Here is a 22,640-nt window from a genome sequence, read left to right as displayed (position 1 = left end):
ATGGGGACATCCTCCCCATGTTAAGGGCATGTGACCTGGTACGGTTCAGGAGGGAGGGCGCTCTCTCACCCCCCCCCTCTTTTCTGCGGCCGGCCAGGTTGCGTGCTCGGATAAGGGGTCTGGTGTGGATTTTGGGGGGAACTCCACGCCATTTTTTTATTTAAATTTTTTTATTTGACGGCGTTTTTTTATTTGACCTGAAGGGCCTGGTAATTTAATTTGGGGGGACCCCACACCTTTTTATTTTTATTTTTTATGAATGAATTCTCTCTGAATTGTCGGAAGCCGACAATTCATTATAGCCGCGAGTAATTTTTAAATGACTTTTTTCCTTCAGAAATGACACTTTGTCAGGACCCAGGTCCCCAAACACTTTTTAGGACAATAACTTGCAAATTAGCCTTTAAAATTAGCACTTTAGATTTCTCCCATAGACTTTAACAGGGTGTTCCGCGGCTTTTCGAATTTTCCGCGAACACCCCAAATTGTTCGTTGTTCGCCGAACAGGCAATGTTCGAGTCGAACATGAGTTGGACTCGAACTCGAAGCTCATCCCTAATCCTGAGATCTACTATCAATTGCTGGCTGGGTGACAGGCTGGATAATATAGGTCCTTGTAGTCTCCCCAGTCCAGCCATTGAGCGTGAGCAGGCCTTTAGCTACACGCTGGATTGGCCATGACATACCCCGTTTGCTCCAGGGGTGGCCGGTGATCTATATGCTTCGGGGGCCTACATATGACCGGGCTACCGCTATCCAGTCACAGTGGGCCGTGGCCAACAGCCATTCCATACTGCTTGGTGATAGGTCTGTCAGGAACGCGTCCAGCAGTCCTCGAAGGGATGGGTAAGTAAGGTTCCTCCTGTCTTGGCAGGATGGAACAGCTGGGCATTCCTTGGGGGGGGGGGTCGTTTAGGGGGTCTCTCGCCCTCTCTTTGCTCTCTTTCCTCTCTCCCCGTCCATCCCTACTCCCCATGCATTGCTGGGCCTGCTGTGTACCTCACCGGGGGTCCCTGAGGGGGGGCTTTGGGTCCTGGTGGGGGGCTGCGTGGTGGGTCCAGGTCCGCTCTAGTGTGGGTGGTCGGCCTTTCGGGGGGCCTCCGCTCGGAGGCCCATTGTTTTCGCGGTCTTTTATTTTACCTCGGAGATGCGCCGGCGCCATTTTTCTGTACCCGCGCGCTGTTCCTATTGCTAATATAGCAGGCGGACATTTTCTTGTAGCCGCGCTGTTGCTATTGCTCATACAACGGGCGGTCATTTTCTTGTAGCTCCTGCTCTTCTTTTTTTTTCCTGAGGCAGCCGGCGGCCATCTTCTTGTAGCTTAACATTGGTTTTGGCCTCTAGCGCTATTTTTCTCATACTGAATGGCGCAAACGGCACAGATCACCTCTGAGACACTTCAGGCGTGCACACTGTGCAGGAGTTGGAGCGGCCCGCAGCGCTATGCAGCCCCTGGGTCAGGGCGGTGAGTCCTCTGGGAATACCCCTCGGTCTGTGGGTGCTAGGAGGGTGGGCCTTTTTTGTACCTTGACTTAGTCCCTGAGTGGCTGTTAGGTGTGCGGGTTAGCATGGCTTCAGAAGCTGGTGCTTTTTCCCCAGACCTTCCGGTGGTAGCAACCAGTGCCCCTGCACCTGGGTACCTATTGACGCTTTGTCTGCGGTTTTTGGAATCATTTGTTGCCAGGGTGGAGGCAGTGTGTGGGCGAAAGGGGGGTAAAAAATGCCCCCTCCCCCCCACCATCTTCTGGGGAAAAGCTGTGACTCAGACTTGGTCCTGGCTGGGGCACATGGCTCCTGTTCTGCAGTTGTCAGAGTATGCAGACCAGGACCATTCGGACAGTGAGGAAGACTCCATGTCCGGGTCAGCGCAGGTGAAGGCACTTGTTGGAGCACTTATCACCGCAGTATGGGAAACCCTCAAGCTCGAGGATGTGGCTGGGGCATCTACTGAGGTGTCGGCCCCTTTTTGGTTCCCACAAGCCGACCCTCACTGCTAAGGTGTTTCCCTATGTGACTTATATTAAGTCTATAGACAAGGAATGGGAACGACCGCAGAGGACCTTTTCGGTCCCAAAAAGCATGGCGATCCATTACCCTTTTGAGGAGAGCCTATTGAAAATGTGGGCATCACCCCCGGTTGTGGACCCCCCGGTATCCAGGTTGAACAAGGTAACCACGATTCTGGTAGAGGGGACCCCTGCATTTAAGGATCCTGCAGACAGAAGGTCTAAAGCGGTGGCCCGGTCCATGTTCGCCATGCTGGGGTCAGCATTACGGCCAGTATTGGCTGCGGCCCTGGTGTCAGACACTTGCTGAATGGGCAAAATTGTTGCATAGGAAGCTGGAGAAGCAACAGGCTTCCCCCGGTCTGCGTAGAACTGGCCGACCAGTTGGCATGGCCTTAAATATGTCTGCGATGCAGCCCTGGACACAGCTCCCTTGCTTTCCAGAGCCTCAGTATCTGCTGTGGCACTGCGTCGCCTAATTTGGCTAAAATACTGGTCCGGGGACCAGACTTCCAAGAAGGCTCTGGCGGATTTGCCCTTCCAGGGAGGGAGGCTATTTTGGAGCCCGCTGGATGACATTATTAAGAATGCCACTGGGGGTAAGAGCATGTTACTTCCACAATCCAGAAAAGGTAAGGCGACACGCCGTAGGCCAGGGCCCTCCTTTCTGCTCAGAACCGATATTTTCGTCAGTCTGGGCCCGCAGGTAAGCATTCCCAGGCTGACAAGGGGCCAGCTGAGGGACAAAAACGTCCCTGGATTCGCAAGCAAAACAAGCCTGCGAACAAATCTGCGACAGCATGAAGGTTTTCCCCCGCCCGACTCTCGGGTGGGAGGTCGCCTTCACGAGTTTGCAGCTCGATGGACCTCCCTGCTTTCCGACCAGTGGGTTTGCGAAGTGGTTTCATCAGGGTACAAGATGTAGTTTCTTTCTTGTCCACCAAACAAACATTCTTTCCCTCAAACCTTCATCTTCTTCTGGCTCGCCAGAATGCCCTTTTGGGGGCAGTGCAGGACCTGCTGAGGCGCGGGGTAATATAGTACCTGTGTCGCTGCCGAAAAGGTTTCAGGGATTCTACTCCAATTTGTTTGTAGTCCCGAAAAAGGACGGGGTCCATCTAATCTCAAGGCCCTCAACGTCTTTGTGAGGGTACGAAAATTCAGGATATAATCGGTTCGCTCTGTGGTCGCTGCACTTCATCCGGGAGATTTTCTGGGGTCTTTGGACATCAAGGACGCATACTTGCATGTCCCCATAGTTAGTCAGGTTGAAAAAAGACACAAGTCCATCCAGTTCAACCACAAAAAATAAAAAAAACAAAATAAAAAACACAGTAAAATCCTATACACCCAACTCCATACCCACAGTTGATCCAGAGGAAGGCAAAAAACCCCAGCAGAGCATGATCCAATTTGCTACAGCAGGGGAAAAAATTCCTTCCTGATCCCCCGAGAGGCAATCGGATTTACCATGGATCAACTTTACCTACAAATCTTAGTACTCCGTTATATTCTGTACATTTAGGAAAGAATCCAGGCCTTTCTTAAAGCAATCTACTGAGCTGGCCAGAACCACCTCTGGAGGGAGTCTGTTCCACATTTTCACAGCTCTTACTGTGAAAAAACCTTTCCGTATTTGGAGGTGAAATCTCTTTTCCTCTAGACGTAAAGAGTGCCCCCTTGTCCTCAGTGTTGACCGTAAAGTGAATAACTCAACACCAAGTTCACTGTATGGACCTCTTATATATTTGTACATGTTGATCATATCCCCCCTTATTCTCCTCTTCTCAAGAGTGAATAAATTCAGTTCCTCTAATCTTTCCTCATAGCTGAGCTCCTCCATGCCTCTTATCAGTTTGGTTGCCCTTCTCTGCACTTTCTCCAGTTCTCCGATGTCCTTTTTGAGAACTGGTGCCCAAAACTGAACTGCATATTCCAGATGAGGTCTTACTAATGATTTGTACAGGGGCAAAATTATATCTGTCTCTGGAGTCCATACCTCTCTTAATACAAGAAAGGACTTTGCTCGCTTTGGAAACCGCAGCTTGGCATTGCATGCCATTATTGAGCTTATGATCAACTAAAACCCCCAGATCCTTCTCCACTACAGATCCCCCCAGTTGTACTCCCCCTAGTATGTATGATGCATGCATATTCTTAGCCCCCAAGTGCATAACTTTACATTTATCTACATTAAACCTCATCTGCCACTTAGTCGCCCAATTAGACAGAGCATTGAGGTCGGCTTGTAAATTGGAGACATCCTGCAAGGACGTTATTCCACTGCATAGCTTGGTGTCATCTGCAAAGACAGAAATGTTACTTTTGATCTCAGACCCAATATCATTTATAAATATATTGAAAAGTAAGGGTCCCAGCACTGAACCTTGGGGTACACCACTGATAACCTTGGACCATTCAGAGTAAGAATCATTAACCACGACTCTCTGAATTCTGTCTTTCAGCCAGTTTTCTATCCATTTACAAACTGATATTTCCAATCCTGTAGACCTTACCTTACACATGAGCCGTGTGTGCGGAACTGTATCGAACGCTTTTGCAAAATCCAAATATATCACGTCCACAGCCACGCCTCTGTCCAGGGTTTTACTTACCTTTTCATAAAAGGAAATCAGGTTTGTCTGACAACTTATGTCTTTCATGAATCCATGTTGTCTGCTGCTTAAATAGTTTTTTTCCAGCAAGAACTCATCCATGTGGTCTTTTATTAAACGTTCCAGTATCTTCCCAACTATAGAAGTTAAACTAACAGGTCTACAGTTACTTGGTAAAGACTTTGTTCCCTTTTTAAATATGGGCACCACATTGGCCCTGCGCCAATCCAGTGGTACTATTCCTGTCATTAATGAGTCCCTAAATATTAGATACAGTGGCTTTGAAATGACAGAGCTCAACTCACCTAGGATCCGTGGATGGATGCCATCAGGTCCAGGTGCTTTATCCACCTTTATTCTGTCTAAATATTTTTGGACCATATCACTTTTGAGCCATTGTGGATTTGAGGCTGTGTCACTCCCACCCCCATTTTGGACATGAGCTCCCCCATGCTCCATTGTATACACAGAGCTGAAGAAAACATTTAATAAATTTGCCTTCTCTTTGTCCCCAGTCACCCACTCTAGATTATTTTGTAAGGGGCCTACATGCTCAGACTTCACCTTTTTACTATTAATATATTTAAATATTTTTTTGGGGTTTGTCCTACTATCTTTTGCAATCTGTCATTCGTTTTGAAATTTTGCATCCTTGATTTCCTTTTTGCATATCCTGTTATATTCTTTGTAACATTTAAACAACACTAGTGTTCCTTCATTTTTATATTTTTTAAAAGCTACTTTCTTATTGTTTATAGCTTTTTTAACTTTGACCGTGAGCCACATAGGTTTTATTTTTAGCCTTTTAAACTTATTGCCCATGGGAACATACTTTGCAGTGAGGTTCCACACAGTTTTTTTGAAGAATTCCCATTTCTGTTCTGTGTTCAGCTGTGCCAATAGTCCCTCCCAGTCCAAGTCCTGGAGAGCAGCCCTCATCCTTGGAAAATTTGCTCTCTTAAAATGTTGTGTTTTAATATTTCCTGTATGTATTTCTTGCTTATAGTTAACATTAAATGAAATCATGTTATGATCACTGCTACCCAGATGTTCCTTTATCTGAACATTAGTAATAAGCTCTGCATGGTTTGAGATTATCAGGTCCAACAGGGCATCATTCCTAGTTGGGGCCTCAATAAACTGCACCATAAAATTGTCCTGCAATAGGTTTTTAAATTTTTGTCCTTTAACTGTCCCAGAAGTGCCATTAATCCAGTCAATTTCTGGGTAGTTAAAATCCCCCATTATTATCACCGTCCCAGACCTTGCAGCCCTTTCCATCTTTCCATCTGTCCCCATATATTCCAGGCATCAGAGGTTTCTGCGCTTTGCGGTCGGGGACAACCACTACCAGTTTGTTGCTCTTCTGTTTGGCCTGGCATCAGCCCAAAGGGTTTTCACCAAGGTGCTCGCTCCGATTCTGGCCTTGCTGAAACAGCGAGGAATCGCTATCGTGGGCTACTTGGACGACCTCCTGCTCAGAGCCGCTTTGGGCTCAGAATTAGTGGAGGATGTGGCGATCGCCAGTCAGACTCTTCAAGAGTTTGGTTGGGTATTGAACCTACAGAAGTCTGTGTTGGTGTCGACTCAGCACCTGGAATACCTGAGCTTGATTCTGGACTCCTCAGAGGCAAGAGTTTACCTCCCCTTGGGGAAGTTGCAGACTCTTCGGTCGGCGGTGAAGCTGTTGGCATCCCGCAGGTGGTTGACACTGCGCTTCTGCATGCGAGTCCTGGGTCTCATGGTGGCCTCCTTTGAGGCGGTACTGTATGTTCAACTCCACACACGTGTCTTGCAGAAGGATATGCTGTCCAAATGGGACAAGTCTTTGTTGTCCCTAGGTTTGTCAAATCCAGGTGAGTCACTAGTTAGGGCTTCCCTGGTATGGTGGCTGAGATCTCCGGCCCTTCAGTCCAGGAAGTCGTTCCTTCCTTTTCGCTGGACGATGATCACAACGGACGCCAGCCTGACCGGCTGGGGGGTGGTGTCTGGGGTGTTCAGTCAACACAGGGTCGATGCCGATCAATGTGTTGGAACTTCGGGCGATCAGACTGTGCCTCTCCACATGGTCTCTGAAGCTTCAGGGACGTCCAGTCAGGATCCAGTCGGACAACGCCACGGCGGTGGCGTATGTCAACCATCAAGGCGGCACAAGAAGCTTGGTTGCAGCTTTTGAGTTCGCTCGCATCCTTCGGTGGGCAGAGCGGAGCGTGCCGGCCCTGACGACCGTATACATTCCGGGTGTAAAAAACTGGCAAGCGGACTACCTAAGTCACCAGATTTCGGACAAAGGAGAATGGTCACTACACTCGAATGTGTTTCAGCTACTTTGCCGGAGATGGGGCGCGCTAGACGTGGATTTCCTGGCTTCTCGACTGAATCGGAAGGTTTTGAGGTTTGTGGCCAGGTCCAAAGATTTCTGGGCAGACGCGTTGGTGATTCCGTGGGTACAGTACCAGCTGATATATGCTTTTCCCCCAAAAGCTTCTTCCTCGCCTGCTTCGCAGAGTGGAGACCTGAGGGGATCCTGGTGAGTCTAATTGCTCCAGATTGGCCTCAGCACCCTTGTACGCCAGGTGGCGGATGTCCCTTGGCGACCGCCAATGTGGGAGGTCTTTCTTTCTTTCTTTCTTTCTTTCTTTCTTTCTTTCTTTCTACTTCTCTCGGTAATTTCCACCATGCTGTGGGTACAGAAGTCATCTTCTCGGAAGATCGATCATCGCACGTGGAAGGCCTACACCTCCATGTGTGAGGAGATGGAGTGGGGCGCCCACGGGCATATTCGGTTTCCAGGATCCTGCTGTTTTTTACAGCGTGGAGTGTATCAAAAACTTGCCCCAAAGCACCATAAAGGGGCAGATTACAACCTTGGCTGTTTTCTTTCAACAACCCTTGGCAGCTCATCCACTGGTGAGAACGTTTGTGTAAGGGGTTCGACATGTGGACCCTCCGGTTCCTACAACACTACCCCCGTGGGATTTGAATCGGGTGCTCTTGGCACTTCAGAAACCTCCATTTGAGAACATCAGAGATATTCCCCTTTTTGACTCTCTCAGGAGGTGGCCTTTTCTGGTGGCTATTACATCAGTCAGAAGGGGTTTCTGAATTGGCGGCCTTGTCTTGCAAGTCCCCCTACTTGATCCCCCACAAAGATAAATCGGTGCTTCGCCCGCAGCCTTCCTTTCTTCCGAAGGTTGTTTTGGCCCTTTCATCTTAATGCTTCCATCCCTGTGTCCTCGGCCGTCGCATCCCAAAGAGGTTGCTTTACATCCTTGTATGTGGTCCAAGCTCTGCGAGTATATCTCTCTGCTATGGCTCCGTTTCGGAGGTCAGACTTACTGTTTGTGTCAGTGACTGGTCCAAAGAAAAACCTGACCGCCTCGTCGGCCGCCATTTCTCGGTAGATCAGACAGATTGTGATTCAGGCTTATGCCCTACAGGGGCGGGCGCCTCCCTTTCCTGTCACGGCGCATTCAGTCAGGGCAATAGGTGCTTCCTGGGCCTTTCGACATCAAGCGTCTGTCTCACAGGTGTTTAAGGTGGCGACCTGGTTCACACCTTCACTAAATTTTACAAGCTGAAGTACATGCATCTGCGGATGCTTGCTTCGGCCGCAAAGTTTTGCAGGCGGCTGTTTAAGGTTGCAACTCCTCTGTTGAGGAGCACTGTTTTGTTTTTGGGTGGAAGTTGGTTTGCTTGCTGTGTCCACCCCTCGTTATTTGACACTGCTTGGGGACGTACCTACTGTCAAGAATATTTGGAGCTGTGTCCGTCCATGAACGAAAGAGAAAATAGGAGTTTTGTACTCACTGTAAAATCCTTTTCTCTGAAGTTCATGGACGGACACAGCACCCACCCCTCCTTTTTTTAAAGTTTGTGCTGCTATTTGACGTACTGAGCTGCCGACTGCAGGGCGAGAGGTTATGGCCAGAGGGACCCCCCTCTGGGCGGTACTGTTCAGCTTCGCTGTGTTAATTGTTTTTTAACTGTTTAACATGTCTGCCTAGTCCTCTCCTGATAGATGGAACATAACCCTACTGCCAAGAATATTTGGAGCTGTGTCTATCCATGAACTTCAGAGAAAAGGATATTATGGTGAGTACAAAAATCCTATTTTCTTTATCGTACACCACGGGACACAGAGCCTCTATTCATTATACAGTGGGTTGTATGGTGTACGACGAGTAGGGGGCGCAGGGTCGCGAACATGCACATGCGCGGACATGCTATTCCAATGGCAATCGAACAGGCAGGAGGTTTTAAAGGAGCCTCACAAGCCTGGAGCTTTCCTTGAAGGGACACAGCAGCGTAAAGGGCATGTAAGATCTCTATGTGGTTGGCTGAGCACTCCCTAATTTAGACACCTACTCCAGCATGAAACTGTGTTATTAGTTGCAGACTTTTAGGTAGATTCACAGAGAAAGGCTTAAACTTGCGGCGGCGTAGCTTAGCCTGTTTAGGCTACGCCGCCGTAAGTTAGCTAGGCAAGTACATGATTCTCAATGTACTTGCCTGCTAATATACGGCGGCGTAGCCTAAAGCGGGCTGGCGTAAGGGCGCCAAATTCAAATGTGTTGGAGGGGGGCGTGTTTTATGGTAATGAGGCTTGACCTCATGTTTTTTACGTTTTTTTTAATGCGCATGCGCCGTGCGCCTACATTTCCCAGTGTGCATTGCTGCTAAGTTCGCCGCACGGGCCTATTGATTTCGACGTGGACGTAAACAACGTAAATCCCGATTCGCGGACGACTGACGCAAACGACGTAAAAAATTTGAATCTCGCGGCGGGAACGGCGGCCATACTTTAACATTGTTATTCCACCTAATAGATGGAATAACTTTAGGCCTGCTAATGCCTTACGGAAACGGTGTAAAACTACTGCGGCGGCCGGGCGTACGTTTGTGAATCGGCGTATCAACTCATTTACATATTCTACGCCGACCGCAATGGAAGCGCCACCTAGCGGCCATCCGAAATATTGCAATCGAAGATAGGACGGTGCAAGCCGTCGTATCTTAGATATGTTTAAACGTATCTCTGTTTGAGCATACGCTTAAACATATGTCTGCGTAGATTCTGATAAGCCGGCCTAACTCTTTCTGAATCTACCTATTTATGTGAAATGCTAAACTAACACAGTAGTATGTGCGCTTTTTGGTACCTTGGCTTTGCTTAGTAATATGTCTTCCCAGAGAATAAATTCAGGGACTAAAAACACAAAAGCTGCATGAGATAGGGGGCTCTAGCCGTGCCTGCTCCATACCTTCCTCTCCTGTAATATCTGACACACCTATACAGGATGAGCCATTGCCTCTATCGGGAGTAGCAGCCCTGCATATGTCACTGAGGAAACTTTTTGGCGGCAGCCCTGAACAACTTAGAAGGGAGAACCACTACTTTAATTCGCAAAGTCCTTACAAAAGGACAAAAAGCGAAGTAGATCTCCTTCTGTTTTTAGATATCCTTGCAGAGAAATCTGAGGATGATGTAACACCATCAGGGGATAAGGATGAGGAGTCAGGGATATCAGAAGAAACTTTCTCTGCTTCCCAGGTTCCGAGATTACAGGTGCAATGTTATTCTGAAGCAGTACGCTCTACATTTAAGTTACCCTCCACAGAGTTAACTGAATCACCTGTCTCTTCCTGGGTTCGTTAAGATCCCTGCAGGCTGCATGTTCTTTTCTGGTTCATCCTTTACTGGAGAATCTGATTTACGCAGACTGGCAACATCCAGATAGGCCTTTTTCACCTCCTAGGGAGTTTGAGGTTCTTTATCCTATGGAGGAGAAATTTACCAAGAAGTGAAGTCCGCCCTCTGTAGATGCAGCTTTCTTTTGTGTAAATAAGAACCCGACTTGTCCGGTGGACAATGCTCAAGTATTTAAAGATCCTTCTGAAAAGAAATTGGAGTCTTTACTAAAGTCTTCCTTTCTTTTTGGCTGGTGCTGTGGCCTAACCTGCTGTGGCGGCAGTTGGTATGTGTCAGGTCTTAAAGGAACAAGTAAAACAGGGACTGAAAGATCTGTCTCCGGAACAGATCAAACTTTGGGAGAATCTGCCTAAAGCCTTATGTTTTACAGTGGATGCCATGAGAGATTCTGTTCAGCAAGCATCTCGCCTCACACTCCAGCTGGTGCATATGAGCAGAATTCTTTGGCTAAAGCGTTGGTCAGCAGAAGCTCCATGCAAGAAGCTTTTGGCCAGTTTCCCCTTCCATGGCGAACGCCTCTTTGGGGACGAGTTGGAAAAATATACCCAAAATATATTGAGCAGTAAATCTACCCTATTGCCAGAGAAGAAGGGAAAACAAGTGCCCTTGTTTTAAACGTTCTCTCTCCCCGGCTCCTGGAAGGTCTGCCTCCAGCCAGTGGCGATGGCATTTTCAGCCAGCCACAAAGGCTAAAGAAAACCAGGCCCAGAAGAACAAGAAGCCGTGGGGTTCAAAAGCTAACAAGCAAAACCCCAAAGCCTCTTTAAGAAGAGACGCCTCCGCTGAGTCGAGTGGGGGGGGGGGGCGGCGGCTTCGGCAGTTTTCAATGTCATGGCAGACGGAGATCCAGGACAAGTGGGTAGTTTCCGTAGTATCCCTAGTGTACAAGCTGGAATTTCGAGAGATCCCACCTTAACGGTTCCGAAGTTCAAGGCTCTCCAAAGATCCATTAAAAAGAAAACCCTTCATCAAAGGATTGGATCACTTAATGTCTCGAGGGATAATCATGGAAGTACTCCTAAAGGAGCAAGGTTTAGGTTTTTACTCAAACCTCTTTGTGGTTCCAAAACTAAATGGAGACATCAGACCCATCCTGGATCTAAGATCTCTGAATCGGTTTCTGAACAGTCGCCACTCTACAATGCAGAGAATTCTTGGTGTCTATAGACATCAAAGACGCATATTTACATGTGCCTATCCATCCCGCTCACCAAAAGTTCCTAAGGTTTGCGGTAGAACATCACCACTTCCAGTTTGTGGCTCTGCCCTTTGGTTTGGTAACCGATCCCCGGTTATTTACAAAGGTTCTAGCCCCTCTGTTGGCAAGGCTGAGGGCACAGGCATAGCGGTCTACCTAGACGATCTACTTGTGATAGATCAGTCAGTGGCAGGATTAGATCACGCTGTGCTCAATACCGTAAAATACCTGGAGCACTTTAGGATGGATCATAAACCTACAGAAATCCTCTCTAGAAGCCCTAAGAAGGGTAGAGTATTTGGGCATGATTATAGATGTAGCCCAAATCAAGTTATTCCTGCCAGAGCCAAAGATCAAGTCTCTAAGAGAATTGATCCACAAAGTCAGGGCAAAGAAGGGACCATCGATTTGCCTCTGCATGAGTCTATTAGGAAAGATGGTGGCCTCCTTCGAGGCTGTTCCTTATGACCAGTTTCATTCGAGACTACTGCAAAGCAATATTCTAGCTGCCTGGAACAGGAAAAGCCAAGTTCTGGATTTACCCAGTTGCCTATCTCCACAAGTGCGCCAAAGCTTCATTTGGTGGTTAAAGACTGAGAACTTGCGGAAAGGAAGGTCCTTTCTCCCAGTCTCCTGGAAGGTGGTGTATACGGATGTCAGCCTGTTGGGCTGGGGAGCAGTATTAGAAACTTCAGCCCAGGGTACCTGGGCCAAGTTTGACGAGAGCCTGCCCATCAACATACTGGAGATTCGGGCAGTATACTTAGCCCTCAGAATCTGGGCACACAGGTTGCAAGACCATCCTGTTTGGATTCATACCGACAATGCTACTGCAGTAGCTTATATCAATTACCAAGGAGGCACCCGGAGTCGGGATGCTCAGAAGGCGGTGAATCAGATTTTAACATGGGCAGAAAAACAAGTTCCTTGTCTTTCTGCAATCTTCATTTCAGGGGTAGAAAACTGGCAAGCAGACTATCTAAGTCGCCAACAGCTGTCACCAGGAGAGTGGTCTTTCCACCCTGATGTCTTTCAGGCAATATGCCAGAGATATGGGACCCCGAATGCAGACCTGCTAGCTTCCAGGCTCAACAGAAAGTTGGACAACTTTGTGTTCAGGACAAGAGATCCACTGGCCTACCAAACGGATGCTCTGATAATTCCTTGGAATCAATTCTCATTGATCTATGCATTCCCCCCAATCCCTCTCTTACTACTTTGCCGAATGAAGGAGGGGGGAATACCAGTAATCCTAGTGGCCCCAAATTGGCCCAGAAGGCTCTGGTACGCCAAGATCATAAAGATGGCTGTAGGAAGACCTTGGGTATTTCCACTACGTCATGACCTACTGTCAGAGGGTCCAGTGTTCCATCCCTCCTTACAGAAGCTAAATTTGATGGTCTGGCTACTGAGACCTACATTTTGAAGAAACAAGGACTCTCGGGTCAAGTTCTTTCTGCACTCATTGATGTTGGAAAGCCAGCCTCCAGACTTATCTACTACAGAGTCTGGAAGGCGTATGTTTCCTGAGGGTGAAATCCTCAAAAGTATGCTATAAGTAGGATTCTCGCCTTCTGCCAGTTAGGAGTAAATGTGAAATTGGCCCCGAGTACCATCAAGGGTCAAATATCTGCTCTATCGCTCTTTTTTCAGAGACCGCTGGCATCCCATTCCCTAGTTCGGGCTTTCATTCAGGGACTACTACGGATAAATCTGCCAGTCAAGTCTCCCTTATGTCCCTGGGATTTGAACCTGCTTTCGTCAGTCTTGCAAAAGCAACCTTTTGAACCTATCCGCCGTATTAATTTGATTCTTTTGAGCAGGAAATTGGCCTTTTTGATTGCTATCTCTTCTGCTAGGAGAGTATCAGAGTTGGCAGCTCTTTCTTGTAAAGAGCCTTATTTAATTTGTCGCAGACAAAATTTTACTGCGTCCCCATCCTACCTTTTTACCAAAGGTGATGTCGATGTTTCATTTGAATCAATACATTTGTTTTTCTTTCCTTTTTTCCAGAACCGTGGTCAGCGGGGAAAAGTTATTGCACTCTTTAGATGTAGTGAGAGCAGTAAAAGTTTATCTGCAGGCAATTGCTCAGATACGTAAAACAGATGTTTTGTTTATTTTGCCAGATGGTCCCAGGAAGGGCCAAGCGGCATCAAAATCCACCATTTCTAGGTGGATTCGACAAGTAATGGTTTAAGGCACAAGATTCCTCCTTTTTCTGTTAAGGCACACTCTACCAGGGCAATAAGTGCTTCATGGGCAGTGCATCACCAGGCTTCCATGGCTCAGACCTGTAAAGCTGAGACCTGTAAAGCTGCGACTTGGTCTTCAGTCCATACGTTTTACCAAATTCTATCAAATAGATGTTAAAGGAAATGAGGATTGCGCTTTTGGGCGTAGCGTGTTGCAGGCAGCAGTATAGGGCTTCTTGTCCCCTAGCGGCCTGCTTGATCTGTGCCTCCCACCCACCCTTCATTGAGCATTGCTCTGGGACGTCCCACTATGTAATGAATAGAGGCTCTGTGTCCTGTGGTGTACGATAAAGAAAATAGAATTTTTAATAACCGCTTACCTGTAAAATCCTTTTCTTGGAGTACACCACGAGACACAGGTCCCGCCCTTCTATGGGAACCTTGCTGCTTTGCTGCAAAAACTGAGGTACTTCCCTTTATGGGAGGGGTTATATGGAGGGGAACTTGTCTTCATTGGTTGTGCCAGTGTCCAATCTCCTCTGGTGACCATACAACCTTCTGTGCAATGAATAGAGGCTCTGTGTCCCGTGGTGTATTCCAAGAAAAGGATTTTGCAGGTGAGCCGTTAATAATAAAAAATCCTATTTTTACCTTGCAACGTGATGCTTGGAACCCCACTCATTGGCGTAGGATCTGATGGTCTTGCTGAACAAATACAGTGGGTGTACTGTACATGGGATATGTGGCAAAGCAGTAATTTACTTAAGGAATTTGCAATTGCCCTGACTGTGTACCCTAGCCTCCTAAGGAGCTCTAGAAGAGAGTTGAAGCCACCTTCACATATCTGGAAGTTCCCACTATTGCATTGAAGTTCCAGCATATAACTGATATTCAGTGCATGTACACCTGCAGTACAGGTACAAGTGCTACAAGCATTTACGAAGGGGAAAACATTTACACCTAGGAACTGATTAACCACCTCCATACTGCGCAAATTCCAGCACTCCTTTCCTACATGTAAATTATATATTTTTTTTTTGCTAGAAAATTTACTATGTACCCCCAAAAATTAGTGGAATCTTGGTTTAAGAGCATAATTCGTTCCGGAAGCATGCTCTTAAACCAAATCACTCTTTTATATCAAAGCAAATGTTCTCATAGGAAATAATGGAAACACAGATAATTCATTCCACAACCATTTGTTCATATAAAAATTATTACGGCAAAACAAAATACAGTAAAAAATGTACTGTAATCATAAAACAAATATAACTGGACTTGCAGTGGCTCCTTGTTGCAAAAGTACAGTAAAATAATGTGCACAGTGTTAAGTCTGGTGCTCATCTGCTTTGTATACTGTACTGTATGCAGAGAAGCTGGCCAGAGGGGTTGGTGCTTATAGTTTTAATGTATTTAGTAGAGCTGGTGTACAGTACACAGTAATGCTGTCTGTTTGCACAGCATCAGCTCACAGCACTTCCTGGAGAACTCTGAACTGTTGACATCACTTTCGGGTAAGCCTGCCTCTGCTGGGAGTGTCTGAGTTTCTCCAAGAAGTGCTGTGGGTCATCCTCTGGCCACATACAGTGCACAAAGCTATACTGTACTGTGTGGCTTAACTGGTCATATACACAGTGGTTTTGCATGGATGGCCAGCGGAATCCTTCAAATGTGAGTGTAATTCTTATTTTTAACATAAAAAAAAAAAAGGAAAAAAAAAAACGCTCGTATATCAAGACGGTACTCGCAAACCAAAGCAAAAAGTTGCTCGTCTTTCAAAACGCTCGTAAACCAAGGTTCTACTTTGTATATATATATATTTTTAGCAGAGACCCATTTACCCTAGGGAATAAAATGGAGGTCATTGCAACTTTGTATGTCACAAGGTATTTGCGCAGCAATTTTTTTAATGCAATTTTTCTGGGGAAATAACACTTTCACAAATGAAAAAGAAACCAAAACAGTAAAGTTAGCCCAATTTTTTTTTGAATAATGTCACAGATGTTACGCCGAGTAAATAGATACCTCACATGTCACACTTGTGGAATGACGCCAAACTTGGGTACTAATAATCTCCATAGGCGACACTTTAACTTTTTTTTACAGGTTACCTGTTTAGAGTTAGAGAGGTGATCTTGGGCTAGAATTATTGCTATCGCTCTAACGTTCATGGTGATACCTCACGTGATACCTCACGTGTGGTTTGAACATCGTTTACTTATGTGGACGTGACCTTCACATGCGTTCGCTTCTGCATGCGGGGATGGGGGGGAGCGTTAGTTAATTTTTTTTATTGTTTTATTTTTATTCCTATTACAAGGAATGTAAACATCCCTTGCAATATGAATAGGGCATGACGGGCCCTCTTTATGGAGAGATGTCTATAAGACTCCACATCTCTCTTCCAGGCAGGAAAGCCTGAGATAAAAAAATAAAATAATCCCCAGGCTTTCCAGCCGAGTCCCCAGGATTGTTTACTTCCACTGGCCCGGACGTGACGTCATAACGTCACACGCAGGCCTCAGTCCGAGCATTGTGCATGCGCTCTGAAGGAACGGCTGCCTGTGCTATAACTGGCTACATGCACGCAGGAGTGATATCATGCGGCTCCGGACAGTCGGAGTCCACGGCCCTGGAAAGATGACGAGCAAAGATGGATGCGGCCTGCAGCGGGGAGAACACAGGCTTTATTTGCAGGTTGGTGTCACATAATGTGCTAGTATGCGATGCTTACTAGTACAGTATGCCTTTACTGTGCAGGGAAGAAGAAAGTAAGAAAAACCCACCAGGGTTTGCTTCCTCTTTAAGTTGTAAATGTTATTATATGTTGCAATTTTAACCTAGGATGGTAATTTAAATAATATATAATAATGGGGTAGACCGCTACATGTTAAATGTGGTTTAATGTTGAAAATCGTAAAAGTAATGTATTTGGGAGCTAAAAATACAAATGCTCGCTCAGGGGGAGAACTATTGGGGGAATCCAGGATGAAACGGAGGTCTTAGTAGATGACCGGATCAGCAATGGCATGCAATGCCAAGCTGACTGAATATTGGCATGCATAAAAAAAAAAAAGATAATTCTGCCACTTTACAAGACTCTGGTTTGGCCACATCTTGAGTATGCCTTCCAGTTCTATGCACCAGACCTCAGAAAGGATGTCCAGAGAAGGGCGACAAAGCTAATAAAGGGACTGGAGGCCCACAGTTTTGAGGAACGACTACAGATAATACAAGTAAATGTGTTGCACTATGTTTACAACCAAAGGAAATGAGTTAAATTTAGAATAGACTTCAGCTTTCATAGTGTTAAAATAAACACTCCATGTAGTAGTAAAATATTAGATTATCTTATGTATACAAGTTGTTTACAGTTAAAGAATTAGAAATCTTAATAAACTGGAGTAGACCTAAATAGATCAATTTAATGTTTTGAATGTAATTAAACCTTCACCATAACTTTAATTATGTTAAATTATCTGTTGATAACAAATATTGTATGTAAAAATAGGATGAATTAAGAAAGATGGTACTTCTTAAAAGAACAAGAGAAAAGAAAATAAGAGACGATAAGGGCAAATGGGAAGGATAGACAGCAGGGTTCTGGAGGCAAATTTTGTATATACATTTTCTTACTGAAAATCCATCAGAGGGTGTCCATCACCATGATGCGCATACTCAATTATCAAAGTTGTCTGGCAAGTAATATTTGATCCATGGTTTCCATTAGTTGTCAAGCTTCTTCATATTATCTTTTATCTAGAGTGTCCCTCTTCGCATGTATAATGGTTTCTGCAGTGTTCATAATAGGAGTTTTCAATGCGTTTTGCGGCTATCAGGAACATAAGGAATGGCTTAAATTGTTTCTGTGTAAGAGAGACTGGTTTTAAATTGAGGAGAGCTGACATTGGGTTTGGTGAAACAGAACAGTCAAATATTTTTAAAGGCTATTAGGAAAAAAAAAATCCCAAAATGTGTGCACAATTGGACACGTCCACCAGATGTGCATGTATGATCTACCTTGTTCAGGACAGCCGGGAAAACAGAGGCCTGAATTGTCCAATCCAAATTTGGCTATTCTGGCAGGAACCAAGTACCATTGTTGTAAGTACCTTTAAATGATGTCTCAACTGCCATTATGTTTGATGAAGAAGATTTAGTATTAGACCAGATATTAGACCATATCTTAAGATTGATCTTGCCATCAAGATCTTTTTCCTACTTGGCAACCTATGTTGGTAAAATTGTATTTGATTCAGTAATCAATTGTGAATAGATTATTGAAATGCATGTGCATGTTTTTAGCATGTGGGTCTTTTAGATAACTTTACATACCCTTTCTCAATTTGAAAGAATTTATCACTAGTAATGAGGAGAGGAGCATAAAAATTTTGATTCAAAGATATCTGAATAATTCGGATTGGGGGAGCCCAAAAGTCTTGCATAGTTCTGGGAAAGGGCGTATTGATGTTTGTTGAAATTATATAGACACGAAATGCCAGCCTTAGACCAGGCTTTAAGGCCCCGTACAGACGAGAGGATCTATCCGCTGGGATTGATCTGCGGATCAGTTCCAGCGGATAGATCCGAGCGGACAATTTTAGGCGGATAAAAATCCAGCCGACGGATTCCCAGCAGATAAAAATTTTGTAGCATGCTACAAAATCTATCCGCTGGGATCCAGTCCAGCGGACTGATCCGGTCGTCTGTACAGACTCACCGGATCAGTCCGTCCGCTCCCATCCCTCGCATGCGTCGTAATGACTCGACACATGCGTGGAAGTGTTTACCTTCCAGCGTCGCGCACGTCGCCGCGTCGACACGTGGCCGCGGATGTTTTCCGCGCGGATTTTGATCCGATGGTGTGTACAAGCCATCGGATCAAAATCCGGAGGAGGAATGTCCGCTGGAAACGGTCCGGCGGACCGTTTCCAGCGGATAACCCCTCGTCTGTACGAGGCCTAAAGGTTCTGGGAGATATCCAAGCTGGATAAAAGGCCGGGTTTTTTTGAAAAGAAAGAAGCTGGTTTTGTGAAGATTTTAGACCATGCAAGGTATCATGTCTGTCCCAGATAGATCAGGAATGCTTAGTAATTGGATTCTTTAAAGCGTTACAATCTAAAGGTCGTAACCATAAGCTATTATTTGTAGGGAGAGGATCGCTGTCCATTGCTTCAATGAATACCCACAAAGGAATCTCTGTAGTCAAGTGATATTTCGATAGTTGCTCCAATTTGCGCTGCCTATTAATACATTGAAAAATCTTTGAATCCCAAACCACCCATTAATTTATGAAGGACTGAAGTTTTCCTAGGAAACCAAGGTTTTATTTTTCCCCAAGCGAATTGTATTACTTTTGTTTAATCATTCTAAGAAAGTTGGCAGGAATATGAATCGGAAGGGTTCTAAATAAATATAAAAATTCAGGGCGTATGGACATTTTTATTATATATATTTTTTCCGTACCAAGAAATTGATAAGGATGACCACTTGGATGGCAAACTAGTAGTATTTTTCAATAAAGCTGGGTATTCGGCAGCAAATAAATCCTGAGGGCCTGGCAGTGAGTTGAATACCCAAATATGGAAGGCTACGGTCTACCCATTTAAAAGGTAATGAATTTTGGATAGTTAATTTTTTTTGGAGATTTAGTGTAAATATATGTATTGGTGTAAATATATGTAATACAACCATAAGGTTAGGGGCAGAAACTTGTGGCGAGGACAAAAATAAGAGGATGTCGTCGGCGAATAAACATAGTTTGTTTTGACATCCACCTAATGCAATACCTGTGACTGTTGATTCAATCCTTATTATTTGTGCTAAAGGTTGGATAATTGGTGCAAATAGTGGGAAAAGTGGATATCCTTGACATGTACCCCTTTTGTATATTAACCATTGCAAAAAATGTGGGCCAAAGCCCCATTTATTATGGGTGAAGTGCATAGAAGTCCATGATTCCTTGTCAAATGCTTTCTTAACTTCTTGCCGACCTGCCGCCGTCGTTTTACGGCGGCAGGTCGGCTCCCCTGTGCGAGAGCCCGTAGCTCTACGTCGGCTCTCTCGCAGGCCACTAGAGGCGCGCGCGTGCCACCGACTCGTGCGCGTGCCCGGCGGACTGGATCGCCGACGGGCACACGCGATCGCTAGTAACAGAGCGGGGACCGGGAGCTGTGTGTGTAAACATACAGCTCCCGGTCCTGTCAGGGGGGAAATGCTGATCCTCTGTTCATACAATGTATGAACAGAAGATCAGTGATTTCCCCTAGTGAGTCCACACCTAGGAAACATACTTAACCCCTTCCCCGCCCCCTAGTGTTAACCCCTTCACTGCCAGTGGCATTTTTATAGTAATCCAATGCATTTTTATAGCACTGATAGCTATAAAAATGTCAATGGTCCCAAAAATGTGTCAATTGTCCGAATTGGCCGCCATAATGTCGCAGTACCAAAAAAAAATCGCTGATCGCTGCCATTACTAGTAAAAAAAAATATTAATAAAAATGTCAAAAATACCCCCTATTTTGTAAACGCTATAGCTTTTGCGCAAACCAATCAATAAACGCTTATTGCGATATTTTTTTTTTTTTTTTACGAAAAATATGTAGAAGAATACGTATCGGCCTAAACTGGGATATTTATTACAGCAAAAAGTAAAAAATATTCATTTTTTTTTTATAGCGCAAAAACTAAAAACCGCAGAGGTGATCAAATACCACCAAAAGAAAGCTATTTGTGGGAAAAAAAGGACGCCAATTTTGTTTGGGAGCCACATCGCACGACCGCAAAATTGTCAGTTAAAGCGACGCAGTGCCAAATCGCAAAAAGTGCTCTGGTCTTTGACCAGCAATATGGTCCGGGGGTGAAGTGGTTAATGTCTAGGGAGAGAAAACGGATAGGAATACAACGTATTTTAGCGCTATGTGACAAAAGGGTTGCACGTCTGATGTTATCACTTGCTTGTCGAATAGGGATGAAACCAACTTGATCGAAATGTATAAGATTATATATAATTTTTTTAATATATTGGCAAGAATTTTGGCGAACATTTTTAGATCCAAATTTAGAAATGGGGCGGTGATTTGACCAAACAGTCATCCGTATGTGGTTTGGAGAGCATGCAAATAATTGCATTCAAAGTTTCCTTCCTAAAAGAATGACCTTCCAAGAGCGAATTTAAAGTATTTGTCAAAACCGGTGATAAGGTATCCACAAATGTTTTATAACAAAGCAGAAAATCCATCTGGACCACGCATCTTCTTTAATTTCAAATTCTTAATAACATCTGATACCTCATCAACAGACACGGATTCCTCCATTTCCAATTACGTTTGTGATAATGCAGGAAGAGAAATGTGCGAGAAAAAATTGTTTGCTTTAGAAGGATCCTACTCATTGTCGGATGAATATAAATTTTGTAACTTTGATTAACATTTTTGTAAGACTTTCAATGGATTGTTGGAGTATATATACATCTATGGATAGTTTAAGAAAAATAGGTTTGGTTGGTTTATGACAAGATTTTAGTGCCTGGGCTAAAAGTGTATTAGGTTTATTTGTGTTCATGTAAAAGTTATGTTGTGATCTTTTAATGGTTTGTCTGCTGACTTGGTGAGAAATAAGTCGAATTCCAATTTGTCTTTATCTAGTTTTTAATCTGGATGATGGAGAAGAGTTATGTTGAAACGCCATATAACATGCATTGAAATTTTGTTTCCAAAATGCGACAAAGGTCTTTTTGTTCTCGATTGAATATATTGGCTTGTCGTAAACATATGCCACGAAGAACAGGTTTGTGTGCTTCCCATAAAGTAGATGGCGGAGACGTTGGGTGTAGAATTATGTTTTAGATAATCCTTAAGTGCGAGTTCAATATTATGTTTATGTACTTGGTTTTTGAGCAAAAAATCTCTTTAAGTAACCACGTTGGATCACGTGCTTTCGAAATTATAGTATTATAGATTGCACTATGGTCAGACCAAGGGATGGGAACAATTTTTTAATTTAAGATTTCAGGCACCATACCTGTGGACAAAAAATATATGGTCAATCCTTGAGAATAAGTACGAGAAATGTGTGTATTGTCTCTTGGTTGGATTCAACTCACGCCAGGAATCTACTAAGTTATGTTTTGCGATAAGTTTTAAGAAAGATTGTTTGTCTGACCTTTTTGGGTCTGTGGTATTGGTGATTTATCTAGAAAAGGAAAGATAGTCTGATTAGAATCTCCACATAAAATTACAGTACTTATTTTTTATGAGTCTACTGTTTATAGTAAATGGGAGAGAAACTAATTAGGTTGTTGGCGGGGTAATATGGCACAATGGTGATAGCGTTATCTAGTTGATGCCCTTTAAAGCGGAGCTCCACCCTCCACCTTCACTCCAGCTCGTCAGAACCCTCCCCCCCTCCGGTGTCACATTTGACACCTTTCAGGGGGAGGGGGGTGCAGATACCTGTCTAAAGACAGGTATTTGCACCCACTTCCGGCCACACAGTCTGCGAGTAGACTGCGGGCAGGACGTCCGCGCCCCCCGTTGTGTTCTGGGAAACACATGGCTCCCAGAACACAGCGGGAGCCAGTCAGCACGGCGCAGCGCGACTCGTGCATGCGCCGTAGGGAACCAGGCAGTGAAGCTGGAGCGCTTCACTTCCTGGTTCCCTCACCGAGGATGGCGGTGGAGGCAGCAGAGTGACGAGCGATCGCTCGTCCTCTGCTGCGGACGGCGCTGGACTCCAGGACAGGTAAGTGTGCTGATATTAAAAGTCAGCAGCTGCAGTATTTGTAGCTGCTGGCTTTGAATATATTTTTTTTTAAGGGGACATTCGCTTTAAGGATCAGATATCGGCCTTCTGGATCTTTAATTTCTTTTAATAGCGAAAATGGGGTATTACGGTGGAATGCCCTCCACG

The 22,640-nt window shown here is 45.0% G+C and overlaps 1 protein-coding gene across 5 annotated transcripts in view; it reads left to right on the top strand.

Annotated features, from left to right (window-relative positions):
- Positions 1 to 22,640, top strand: part of ICE1 (interactor of little elongation complex ELL subunit 1) — a 537,335-nt gene that overhangs the window by 88,518 nt on the left and 426,177 nt on the right. The window lies entirely within an intron of this gene.

This window comes from Rana temporaria, chromosome 5 (assembly GCF_905171775.1).
Source record: "Rana temporaria chromosome 5, aRanTem1.1, whole genome shotgun sequence".
NCBI lineage: Eukaryota > Metazoa > Chordata > Amphibia > Anura > Ranidae > Rana > Rana temporaria.
This window is presented reverse-complemented; position numbering and strand designations above follow the sequence as displayed.